The following is a 12211-nucleotide window of genomic DNA, read 5'->3' as shown; positions in this document are numbered from 1 at the left end:
AGGGGGGGGGGGGAGGGATGGGGACGAGCGGGCACGTTGTCACCAAACCAAAAATAATAAAGGGGAAACTGAGGCACAAGGTGGGTTTTTAAACTAGAAGAGGGTAGATTTGGGGGGGGTGAGGCACAGGTTGTCCAGGGAGGTGGTAGGTCCCCCATCCCTGGACATACCAGGTTGAGGACCGGGGCTCTGACCACAGAATCACAGAATCTTCTAGGTTGGAAGGGACCTCAAAGATCATCTTATCCAACCGTCAACCTAACTGACAAAAATAGACGCCCACACAACAAACAAGAAGCATCACCATCACTAAACCATACCTCCCAGCACTACATCAACCTGTCTTTTGAACACCTCCAGGGATGGTGCCTCAACCACCTCCCTGGGCAGCCTATTCCAATGTCTGATGACCCTTTCAGTGAAAAAATTTTTCCTAATATCCAGCCTGAAACCAACCTGATCTGGTTGAAGATGTCCCCGCTCGTGTCAGGAGAACTTGGACTAGATGAACCTTTAAAGGTCCCTTCCAACCCGAAACGCTCTATGATTCCATAATTCTCCAGTGCTATAGAAACCCACCCCCGCCACGCTCCAGCCCCGAGGCCAAACTGGAATCCCAGCCCCGGTACTGGAATCCCAGCCCCGGTACAGCTGCCATTCCTGTCGGGATGCAGCAAGATTTAAAACTAAGGGTTCAAGCCTACATGTGTGAGGATAAAAGTGGCGTTGGCTAAGCAGAACAGGCATCTGGGGTGTTGTGCCAGGCACTGGGGGCTGAACCCCCAGCTGAAATGCCCGGTGGGGCTCATTTGCATATAAATAACCGCAATCCTCTTGTTTAATCTCAATCTCTGAGTTTTATAAGCTTCGAATTTGAGAAAGCCGGATTTGACAATGCGAAGAGACCAACCGTCCCGGACACATACAGGAATTTCTGCCGTTACAGCAAGCAATGCCATGATACCAGTTGTCAAGGGCTTTTTCCTGAGTTTTGAGGTTGGTTGTAATCAAAAATGACACCGCTGGCTTTGAAATCCCACCTTGCTCTGTAACCAAGCATTCCCGTGAGCCATCTATCTTCTCGCTCTGCTTTCCTCTGTGCCCTCAATGCAAGTGAGTGCCATGGGAGATGCACAAAGACCAAAGATTATTCTGGCATTCTGCTGGAAGGAGTAAACTCTGGAAGAGAGTTCTCCTGGATCGGCCCACATCTGGACTGTTCACAGCAACTGTGCCCTTTTAGCTGCCCTTCTTCAGGCTCTGTTCCCTCACTGTGTTTTGTTTTTAGGACTACTGTTGCTAATTTTGCATTTGTAAAGCATCCTCCCCAGCAAGTTCTGCTTCCTTCTTTGAGTGGTACTAGCCTATAAATCTATCCTGAAGAGATATCTAATTATTTCGCTCTGATGCTGAGCAATGTGGTTTTCACTGTCTTTTTTTTTTTTGTTTTAAACTCACCTTTCACAATATACCTCTTTGTTTTGTAGTCATTGATTGCCTTAGCTCATGACGCAGCACAGGCAGAGTTATGGCTGAACTCAGCTGGCCTCTAGTTTGCAGAAGCATCATAGGATCAGGCTCACCCTGAGTCACCCTGATGGGAGTGCCATGCTAAGAAAAAAAACAAGTGGCAAATGATAAATACATTTTTAAAGATTTCATCGATTTCTGGCCTCTTGATGCCTGGCTCCACACAAGTGGCGCTACATGAGGAGGCTCTCTGTTTCTATTTTGAGGGTAACAGTGACTGCTACCATTCTTGGGAACAGAGCACTATGAGGGATCTTCCAGCTCCTGCACTCCCTAATACCATGGGCTGTCACCTCATGTAAGTGTGCTGGATGATATAGGACGCCATGAGCAGGGTTGCGTTTCTTTTCTGTGTAATCAAAGGACTGAATATGAAACACAAGGAAAAGGATTCATCATCCATCCTGCGTTGGCATTCAGGTACACAAAAGCACATTTCTCCAAGTTAGTTTTATCATGTGGAAACGAGTAACAGCGAAAACCAAAAAGCATCTCTAATGCTAGCATCAGAGTGTTACCACAGGAGAATAGGTGCCCACGGGGGAAGACAGGCGTTTGTACAGCTCCCCCCTTAAATCAGATAAAACTTTTGTGTGCAGAAGAGGCCTGAGTATCTCTGATAGACTCAGGGGGAACAGTCTTTAGCCCTTTGCTGGAAAGATGACGGCAGCGATAGACTCTGTGGGAAGGTGGAGGTTTGTCATGTCAGGAAACTTACCGAGGCGGGGAAAAGGTGTGTTATCTCTTCCATCACACGCAGCACAAAACAATCTCAGCACAGACACCAGAGCCTTCACGCTGCATACACGTTTTATAACCAAATACATGGTATCTGACAAACTGTTCACTTCTATTCCCAACTTTCAGCATTTAAAAATGTAAAATGCGGAGGAGCGGTGTGCATAAGAAATAAATCTGCCAGGAATCTTCACTCTTTCACGAAGGACCCGTAACAAGGAGCTTGAATCAGAAGCACTACAATAAGGGGAAAGCAAAAGCATTTACAGTTGTGGTTTCAAGCTGTGCCCATAATGGATATGGTAATACATCATTGCTGGCTACACAACCAAAGTAGTATCATAAAAACGCTTTCAGCTAAAAGCTTCATTATAAGAGTGAACGATGCTTGCCTGAAAATTTGAAGGTTGCAATGCTCTGGTGGGCCAAAGAAATTGGGAATCATTGCTCTACAGGGAAGATGTTATTCTATTACGTACATCAATATTTCAGTTCTGCTGATGCTCACTTTCCAGTCACTGCTACTTCTAAAACAAACATTTTGTTATACATGCGGGATCACAAGTTTTGAGATGCACATACACATGTGCCCAAGTGGCCCCGCAACTGAAATTCAGTAACAAGCTGTTGCCTGAGAAGCAGAGCAAACGAAGCCTGGACTCATGCAAGTGTGCATCTCATGGGTGGATACGTTCTCCTGTGTTTAATAAAGTGCAGGCTCCAACTGAAGCTCTCTCCGTTCTTGGGGCACTGTCAACATCACTCCCCTGGACTCCCTGGTGTCTCCTGAGGGTTCCTCTAATGCTGCAGCCTCTCCCTTATTACAGCATGTGCACACTTATACACCCAAAGTGATTGTGTAAGCCTCATTTCCTAGGAAAACTCAGCTAAACATGTGCCAGTAAATTACTTCTTAAGCCCTCACCCAGCCCTTGTGGCTATACCATGATATCACCCTCTCCCCATTACCTCATCTCCATCCACCACCCACATCCTTCATGTCTCCTCCTTTCCCCCCTGCTGTACGGAACATCAGCCCTAAGGGATGGGGTTGCACGGGCAGCGTTGTGCTGAAGTCAGGGACCGGCCCGCCTGCACTGCGTTTTAGGTGACAATTCAAGGAATCAAGTTGTTTGGCAGCTGGCCTTCATGATGCAGCAGTAACTTCTCCTGCCGCATTATCCAGCAGCATTATTTGTTGGAATTAGAAAGCAGGGCACTATTTCTGAATAGCAGGTGTGTAAGGCTGTAGCTGAGAAGGCTCAGCTCAGGTGGGACTGGAGACATCCACGTCATCTTGAGCTATGTGAGTGGTGCCTCCTCATGGACCAGAATGCGGCTCTGCACCGGAGCCTGAGGAGGGGCCAGGGGACACCTGGGCTTTCCCAGCAGAAACAGGCCAGGACTGGAAGAGGTGAGGGGGAAGCCTGGAGCGGGGTTACGTGTTCCAAGGTGCAGGCGTCAGACCTGAGTGAATACCAGGATGGCCACGAGGTTGGTGTGTCCAGCTTTGGAGTCCTCAACACAGAAAGGACATGGACCAGCTGGAACAGGTGCAGCGGAGGGCCACGAAGATGATCAGAGGGATGGAGCACCTCTCCTATGAAGACAGGCTGAGGGAGCTGGGATTGTTCAACCTGGAGAAGAGAAGGCTCTGGGGCGACCTTATAGCGGCCTTTCAATACCTGAAGGGTGCCTATAGAAGAGCTGGGGAGGGACTCTTTGCCAGGAAGGGTAATGATAGGACAAGGGGAAACGGTTTTAAATTGGAAGAAAAAAGATTCAGATTAGCTCTCAGGAAGAAATTTTTTACTCTGAGGGTGGTGAGACACTGGAACAGGTTGCCCAGGGAAGTTTTGGGTGCCCCATCCCTGGAGGTGTTCAAGGCCAGGCTGGATGGGGCTTTGAGCAACCTGCTCTAGTGGGAGGTGTCCCTGCCCATGGCAGGGGGGTTGGAACTAGATGATCTTTGAGGTCCCTTCCAACCCAAACCATTCTATGATTCTATGATTGGTGTGAGTCCCCACACATGGATCACACAGACATCTCACCACCTTGGGTGAGAACTCAGGCCCTCAGCAACCTTCTCCAGGTGTCCCCCCGATGTGGCGGTGCTGACTTCACATCACCCCCAGGGCATCCCGTGTCCCAACTCCCCTGAGGAGCTTTACCAGGACCTTGCTCTCAGCCTGTGAGTGGGGAGTCGTGGGTTGGTAGGAGGGAACCCCCAAATGGTAGGTGAATGGTGTGTAAGCAAGTGAGGAGGCAGCTTCTTAACCTGAATTTTGGGAAGATGCTGGATGACTCTCATTATCCCAGCTTCCAAGCTGCAGCACACCACCCAAACTCTTAAGCTGAAATAGGATGGGTCTCTAGTGTACGAGCGCAGCCGAGTGAACTAACTCGGGTCTAAGGCTTCTCTGGTTCAGGGAGAGTAACTCAGGGAGATAGTTTTCTAACCAAAATTCAAACTCGGGTAAGAGGTGAGTGTGGTTAACCATGACATGCAGATAGGTTAAATCTTCTTTTTTTACAGCACTGTTGTTTCTCACATCGATACCACTGTCCTACAGTTTGGTCACCTTCCAGCCTGCTCTTTGGTAAATAAAGCTATTTTTTCCTATTCTTCTAGCTTTCCTTTTTACTTCATTTTCTTGCTCTTGTAATGTTCTTTATCCCTTGCTCCTGCTCCAGCTGCAGCATTTGTACTAATCATGATTGCTTAAAGCTCTATTTCAGACCTGATATAGTGAAGTGCTGTACCTTTCCCCTTTTCCCCCTTAGCAGATGCCTTTATTTTGTAAGTTTTACTAAGGACATTGCTAACCAAAGGGCATACAAGTCTGGCACTAGCAGCCTATGCGGTTTGTATAAAATGCATTCTCCAATGGTTAAAGCATTTGATGGGCTTTTGGATATTCCATTAGCTGGAGCAGTAAAATGCCTAGATACCTTTGACAACCCAGTCCTTAAACTTTAACCTTGTCCCTTATCCCTTGTTCATGGTGAGGTTTTCTAACCTGAGACAAGCCACAAAGGCATCACTTCCTTGCAGACTTCATCCAGCCCCAGCCCCCGGGTGCGATAACCCACCAGCAGTGGGCACAGAACTGTGCCCGTGTCCAGCCTGTGGAACCACATCCACTTTGCATTTGCTGTGTCCTGGCCAAGGGTAACTTGATGCTCACAGTGCCTCGTAGACTTGAGCTACGCTCAGATCCATGACATGGTGCAAGAAAGGAAAATCAGTCTCAAAACCTCAGTGTGGGAGTAGTCCCTCTATCCTGAATAACATCACATTCTTCTGTTTCAGCGTGTTTCTTGTGCCATTTCACTCCAGCTGCTGCCAGGCCATGATGCAGCACAGGTAAATGAAATGCTTCTGCTTTTCACTCTGCTTTTTCATGTGCCCTTTGTAAAGAAGCTGAGGGCACAGGGCTTGTTCAGCCTGGAGAATACACCCTGTTTGGAGCAGGAAGAGAGACTAGAGACTTCCTGAGATCCCTTCCGATTTGAGTTATCCAATGAACTTGTTCAATCCTATAAGTTTGCTACAGTCTTCAAATTAAAAGCTCTCCCACAAGGTGATTCCTACCCAGCCAGAAGCAGATTGGTACCACCCCCTGAAAGACACCCCTGGGATGCTCAGAACTGACAAAACCATTAGCTGTGCTCTAGGGATACGGTCTTGTCAGAATGACTGTGACTTCTTACCTGCACTGAACAGAGCTCATACACCTGGAGCAATAGCTGGCATGAAGGAAACAGGGTTCCTAGGCTGTCCCATGGCCCCTACTGGCATCAACAAGGCCACCTTCCACCATCATGTGGAATAAGACCTATTCCAGCTGCCAGATGCATGCCTCCACCGTTGTGTAGATGCTGGTTGGTCGCAGAGATCGGTTCGCAGAGATTGGCATATCTGCTCTGGTGCAGAGGAGATGGGGCTTATCTGCTTAGATAAGCAAGAACCTTTTTCCATCCCAATGAGGCTGTCACTAGCAAGACAGCTGTACCCACAGTTGTTTTGTGGGGTCCTAGCCTACTTGCTACTGCCACAACTTGTTGGATTTGAGTCTGAAAGCCCCTCAGAGAGAGGGGCCAGATAATGCAACAGGCAACTGCAGGAGTCTGGCAAAACAAGCCTTGGGACTAGCACGAAGGTAAGGTAAGTTGTCCATCGTACAGGAAGCTGAATGGACCCGTAGAATTCATAAGATGGATTTCCTGGTGTGTAATACCATATCACAAACCAGCACACAGGTACATACTGCCATGGAGATGCACTTCAAGGCAGAATCCTGACCTGCCTCCACACCTCTTAGTGGCACATGCACTTCGCGGCACCTACTGTTAAATATGACATTATTCTCTCTAAGTGAGGAAACACTCACTGCTGCTTTCCACTTCCTTCCCCATTATCTCCCTCATTCACTGAGAAGTTGCTAAGGTCACTTCTGGTGGATCACAGGGACGAACCCAGGACTCTTCTGTGGCAGGATGAAATTTCAACTACTTTGTCTTTCTGCATCACTGAGCTACAAAGAGGTACTTGGCTCCGTTCAGAGCAATGAGCCCCAACACCCCATCCCCAAAACACTATTGCTGCGGAGTGAGTGGTTGTCTGCCACCGGCAAATCCCGATTTACACAATTAAGAGCACTTTCTCCATTAGCTGAAACAGTAGGGGGTTTGTGCTCATGAATGCAGCAGGAAATCAACCCAGGATGTCTTGAGCTCAGGCACAGGCTGTTATAATCTACCAGTTACATCACAACAAAACACAAGTGTTCCACATGCCACTCCCTTGTCTCACCTCTCAATCGCTGCTGTCAGGCAGGGGCAGGCTTAACTTTTGAATGAAATAGCCAGTAAAATTTCCCGGAGGCATGCTAACATCTGCCATCCTGCTGTAAAGAACCAGGCACTCTCTCTTCACCAACATCAGGTCATCACTTGTGGCTTGGCTGTAAGACCCACAGCTCTTGACTATCCAGTCAGAGACCCAAGTGCCAGAAGAGCATTTCAAGGGGATGTATGCCTGTGCCCTTCTCCCCTCCCTCCAGCATTTGAACCCTCCTCAAGCACTGCTCCTTCCAGCGCTGGGCAGAGGAGGTGCTGTGGAAGAGAACCTGAAGAAGGATGCTTCAGAGCACGTTTGAGAAGTGTCTGCTGGTGGGACTAGATTGGTCGGGGAAATCAGCTTCTTCAAACTAAGGAAGCTGGTGAGAAAGGTCTAGCAGGTCTCCCACAGCCGAGGCAACAAGGCTGGGTTGCACCTGCATTAATATGTGCATCACAGGAGATGCTGGGGTATGTGGAGCCATCCTTTTTTTGGGAAGGAAGGGCATGGACACAGAGCTAACAAGCCTGGTAAGGTGTGGGGGCATTTCGTATAGAGGCTTTTGTCTGCAGATCTTTTTGTGACAGATGAGAGCTCAAAGACCTCTGAGGTGACCCTCTGCAGAGCAGCTCTGTCTGGGGATCTCCTAACCTGCATAACGTGTGCAATGATGGAAACAGAGCACACCTCAAGCTGCCACCAATCCATTCAAACAACTGCTGCAGCAGATCCTGGCTCTCAACACTGTCACAGGACTGTCAGAGTGCACCTTGATGTCACGTCCTGTAGCTACCTACTCCTTACCCTCACATTATACATATACAAAAACCTGACTGAGCAGGTCAGGCGTATGGTTCAGAGGACAGAAGTTCCTCCTACCCACACTGAATAATTTTGTTAGCTATTTCTCATCCTCCAAGGACGGGCAACTTGCTAGCACAGAACATGCTGAAACACACTTAGCTATTTGTCCCAGCCCTTGGCAGAGCTTGGGATGCTTGTTAGAAGGCTTTCAAGAATTTTTATGCCCAAAATGTATTTGAGTTGTGTGCGTTGTGGTCCGTGAGGACTGGGTGTGGAACAGCAGCTCTGTGAGTCACCAGGGGTCTGTGAGACAAGGAGGAGAGGTCCACACAGCCTTATTTAACTACAGACTGTTGCGATGTTCAGTACATAGATTCGGGATGGCTGTTCTGGTGGTCTATATGAGAAAGCTTGGGAGTTGGCAATATGAGTTTGGACAGCTGATCTAGGACACAAACATTAGCTCAGGGACTCTTATAAAATGAGAAACTGCACTGTTAAGCAAGAAAATGTGCAATGTGTTAGTAAACACAGCTCACCCTAGAGACTAGCTCTTGTCATTGCTTAGCAATGCTATGAAATCATATATTCCCCTCCCAGCCCTGGGCTAGGCAGTGGAAACCAAGGGGTTTTCGTTTTCCTCCATAGAGAGGTGCAATGCCTGTCTTCACCCAGAGCTATCATTCCCTAGGAGATGCTAAACACCCCCAGCTCCACCACAGAGCCTGGCAAGTGCAGTTGGTGAGCACCTGCAAATCAGGCTGTTGCGTTAGGTTATAAGTATGGAGAAAGTGTCTGACCTTAGACATCCATATTTGAACACGTTGGCCTTTAATTGCTGCAGCCAAGCCGCCCCAGCGGGTCGGGATTTACGCTAGACCTTTTACGTGTGAGAAGAGGATAAATAGCTGTAAACAAACCCAATCCAAAGGAAAAGGTCACTGCTTTCAACCTGCGTGAGAAAAAGCTTCTGGATTGAAAACATTAGTGACAGGAGGCAAAGTGGGTAAGAAGCTGTGATTGCGAACTGGATGAGTTGTCCCAGGAGAATGGAAACTGAAGAGTGGGGTGGGCAAGCTCAGGTGTCGTACCTCCTACTCTGGAACAGCACAGTGCTGCAGAGATCACTGAAATACAGCAGGTAGCAAGGAGAAGGTGCTGAGAGATGCCTTTCTGGCAGAACAACAGGTTGGAAGAGATGAGCAAAGCAAGTTGTGAGCAAAAGGAAAGGATGAAAGCACCATCAGGGGGCTTGGAAAGGGGGACAGACGGGTTCCAGCTGAATGGCACAGATTCAGAGGGACCTGCCTGGCACTGGGAGGCTGAGAGAGGGGGCAGATTCATGATGGAAGTATGTCACTTCCTTCTCAAATCCCAGCTGAACAACTGACGTTCACAAGTTTATTGACTTTGACACTAGAGCAGTCCCACCTTTAGAAATGGAGTCAGTTCACTGGATCTGAAACTTTCACTCCATTTAAGTCTCTGTGTCCATGAGTTCCCGCAGCAAGAGGTGCAGCTGTTTAGCAATAGCTCTGTTAGAGCCCAAAATGCTGAATAAAATCTCTCCACTGAACCCGGACCTCCAGTATCTTTCAGAAGCTCACATATACCTCCATTTAGCAAGGTATAAGGTTATCTGCTCCAGACAAAACATCTAGCTTGGCAGTTTTGGCTCCTGTGGGTACCTATCCCAGTTTGGTGGGAGAAGCTTGGCAGACAGGTGATGCAGGCAGGTCTGGATGGAGCCACGCTTTGTAGCTCTGTCCCCCTGCAAAGCTGGACGTGATGTACACAAGATGTGGCCAGAAGCTCTGGGGCTGGGGGTTAGAGGCCTCCTCCACCAGCCCAATCCCCAGGAAATGCAAACCTGGCAATGGCCTGGCTCTGAGTTAGTGTGAAGTCTGGAAATGACAAATTAACATAAGCTGTGAATTTACATACTTTTCAGCCATTTATGGCCTTGTGTGAGCCTAAATAAAAGGCATGGTCCCTGGAAAATTTGGGCCCGTTTGTTAGCGAGGCATTCCAGAGAAAACATCACGTGTTCGTTTCACGAAGTGAAATAAGATCTTTGTTCTGTATGTTCCCCCCCCACTTTTTCTGAATGAGGCAGTTTTGTCTGGGGATTACAAGCCAATGTTCCAATCCCTCACAGACGTTTCCCATTATCAGAGCTGCCTCTTGTCCTCCACATCATTTTCCACAGGACTCCTGTAACTTAGGCTGGGAAACGAAGCCAAGAGCTCAGAAGAAAGGACCCTATTCCAGGCTGCTGACAAGACTGAAAAATGCTGCAGGGTGTTGCTGGGACCACCCAGCCTGAAGCATCCTCAGCAGGGGAGCAGCTGAAAAAGATGCTAGTGGTGGGAGGAGGGTTGCTGTACTGTACAGCCATTTAAACAGCTTGGTAAATTAACTTTTATGAGGTATAATCACGCTGCGTGGAACTGGCTATAGAGACTGGTGGTAGACAACTGTGACTGATGATTAACTCCACAGTATACAGCACAAAGGACCTTTGTGTTGCACCCTTGAGACCTACTCATATCTTGTGAGACTGTGGGGGTCAAATTGCTTCTGCTGTAGAAAACTACTGAAGGGGGTTGGAGGAAGGGAAGGAAAACTCAGGTGAGGCTTCCTGTTTGGATTCTTCTTCCTCCACCTCAAAGCATCATCTTCACCTGGGGGAATCACCTGTATGGAGCTGGACCACCTACTTACTGCACAGACCAAAGCAACTCCTTTATTGTAAACAGAAACCAGCTACTGGAATGGCATCAGGGTCCGCTCTGTAGGCTCCCCATCCCGCCAAGCTCAGCTGCAGAGGAGGTCACCAGGGCAGGAGATCCCATCTGAAGAACCCATAAAGCCCCTTTCTGCATCCTTACATAACTTTGCCATTCTGGTCTTTGGAGTCTTCTGCTAAAGTTTCTCCAAATATCATTATCTTATCTGCCCTGAGAAGGAAAGCCTGCAATTTCTTATTTCAAGTTTGCAAGAAAGTCAAGGTTGTCATCTCACTAGATGAGAACCCTCCAGAAATGAAATTAGGTTCCCTACAGCTTCCCTACACACTTAGGGCTCCTTCCAGCCAACTCGGCTCTAGGAACTGAAATAAAGCTACAGCAGAGATGTAAAACAGATACTCACAACCACATCTTTTATTGCTGCTGGAAGATTTGCCAGGATTCCTCTATCAGCACCCTAACCAGGAAGGAGTGTGCTTCTGTTGCTCCATGACCAAGGGCTGCCCTAGGACAAGGGAGGTCTGGACAGAGGTATGCTATTCCCTATGCTACATTTTGCATTTTATCAGGCTATTCTGCAAAGCAGAGGCATAGGCAGGCCTGGTTTCCAGGGTCATGACCCCTACCTTCTGGACCAGACCTCATTTCAACAGGATTGATGAGTTTGGCTTATTCTCACTTACAGGCCCCATGATTTCAACAAAAGTGTTGGAAAATTCCTCATCTCCTCCTTTCCACCCCTCTAAGCCCAGCAACATGTCTCACCAAGTCCAGACAAATGCTCCAAGCACCTGGTTAGATGGTGAAAGATGGAGAGCAACTACTTCCTTGGCATCTGTTTGCAGAGCTGAACTGACTATCAAAGTGAAGAGGATGTGATCTGAACATCTCTGCCAGGCTGGGCCTCCACAGGGATTTGGGCAGTCCTGCAGAATCACAGAAATGTTGGCTTGAAAGGGATTTTGGTGGCCTCCTACCCGAAGCAGGGCTATCACCAATACACATTTGGTTGACCATAACTCTCTCGAGCCAAGTCTTGAAAATCTCTGCTGATGGGGACTCCACCACCTCCTGGGCCACAGCGCTGTCCCAGTGAAGTCTTTAGTGTTCACTCACCATCCCTAAACTTACCATCACCTCTTCCTATGTCCCCAGACAAGGGGGTCCTCAACATCTGTGGCGGTGCCCATATGTAGGAGATCAGTGATCCAAAATGGAGCTGCCAACTGCTCTGAGAAAACTCCTGGACCTGGACAGATCTTGGCCATAGATGACCCGAGTCAGTGTCAAAGACTCTAGAACTACAGTCTACTCGACATCAGGAATTAGCCTGAATTTAGATTATGGCTCCAAATTAAGAGTTATGGTCATTATATAACTTTGTATTCAGGCATCAATAGTGTAAACTTGCTACAGATGTAAAAATAACATAAAATGCTGACTGCAAACGCATAACTAACTACATTGATTCCTTGCTATAAATTCCTCCACTCAGTGGGTAAGTAGGCATTTGAGTGCACAGAGTCACCTTTTGCTCCTGTTCTTT

Source organism: Calidris pugnax, unplaced genomic scaffold (genome assembly GCF_001431845.1).
Source record: "Calidris pugnax isolate Ruff unplaced genomic scaffold, ASM143184v1 scaffold225, whole genome shotgun sequence".
NCBI classification, from domain to species: Eukaryota; Metazoa; Chordata; class Aves; order Charadriiformes; family Scolopacidae; genus Calidris; species Calidris pugnax.
The sequence above is the reverse complement of the archived record's forward strand: the minus strand, read 5'-3'. Positions refer to the sequence as shown.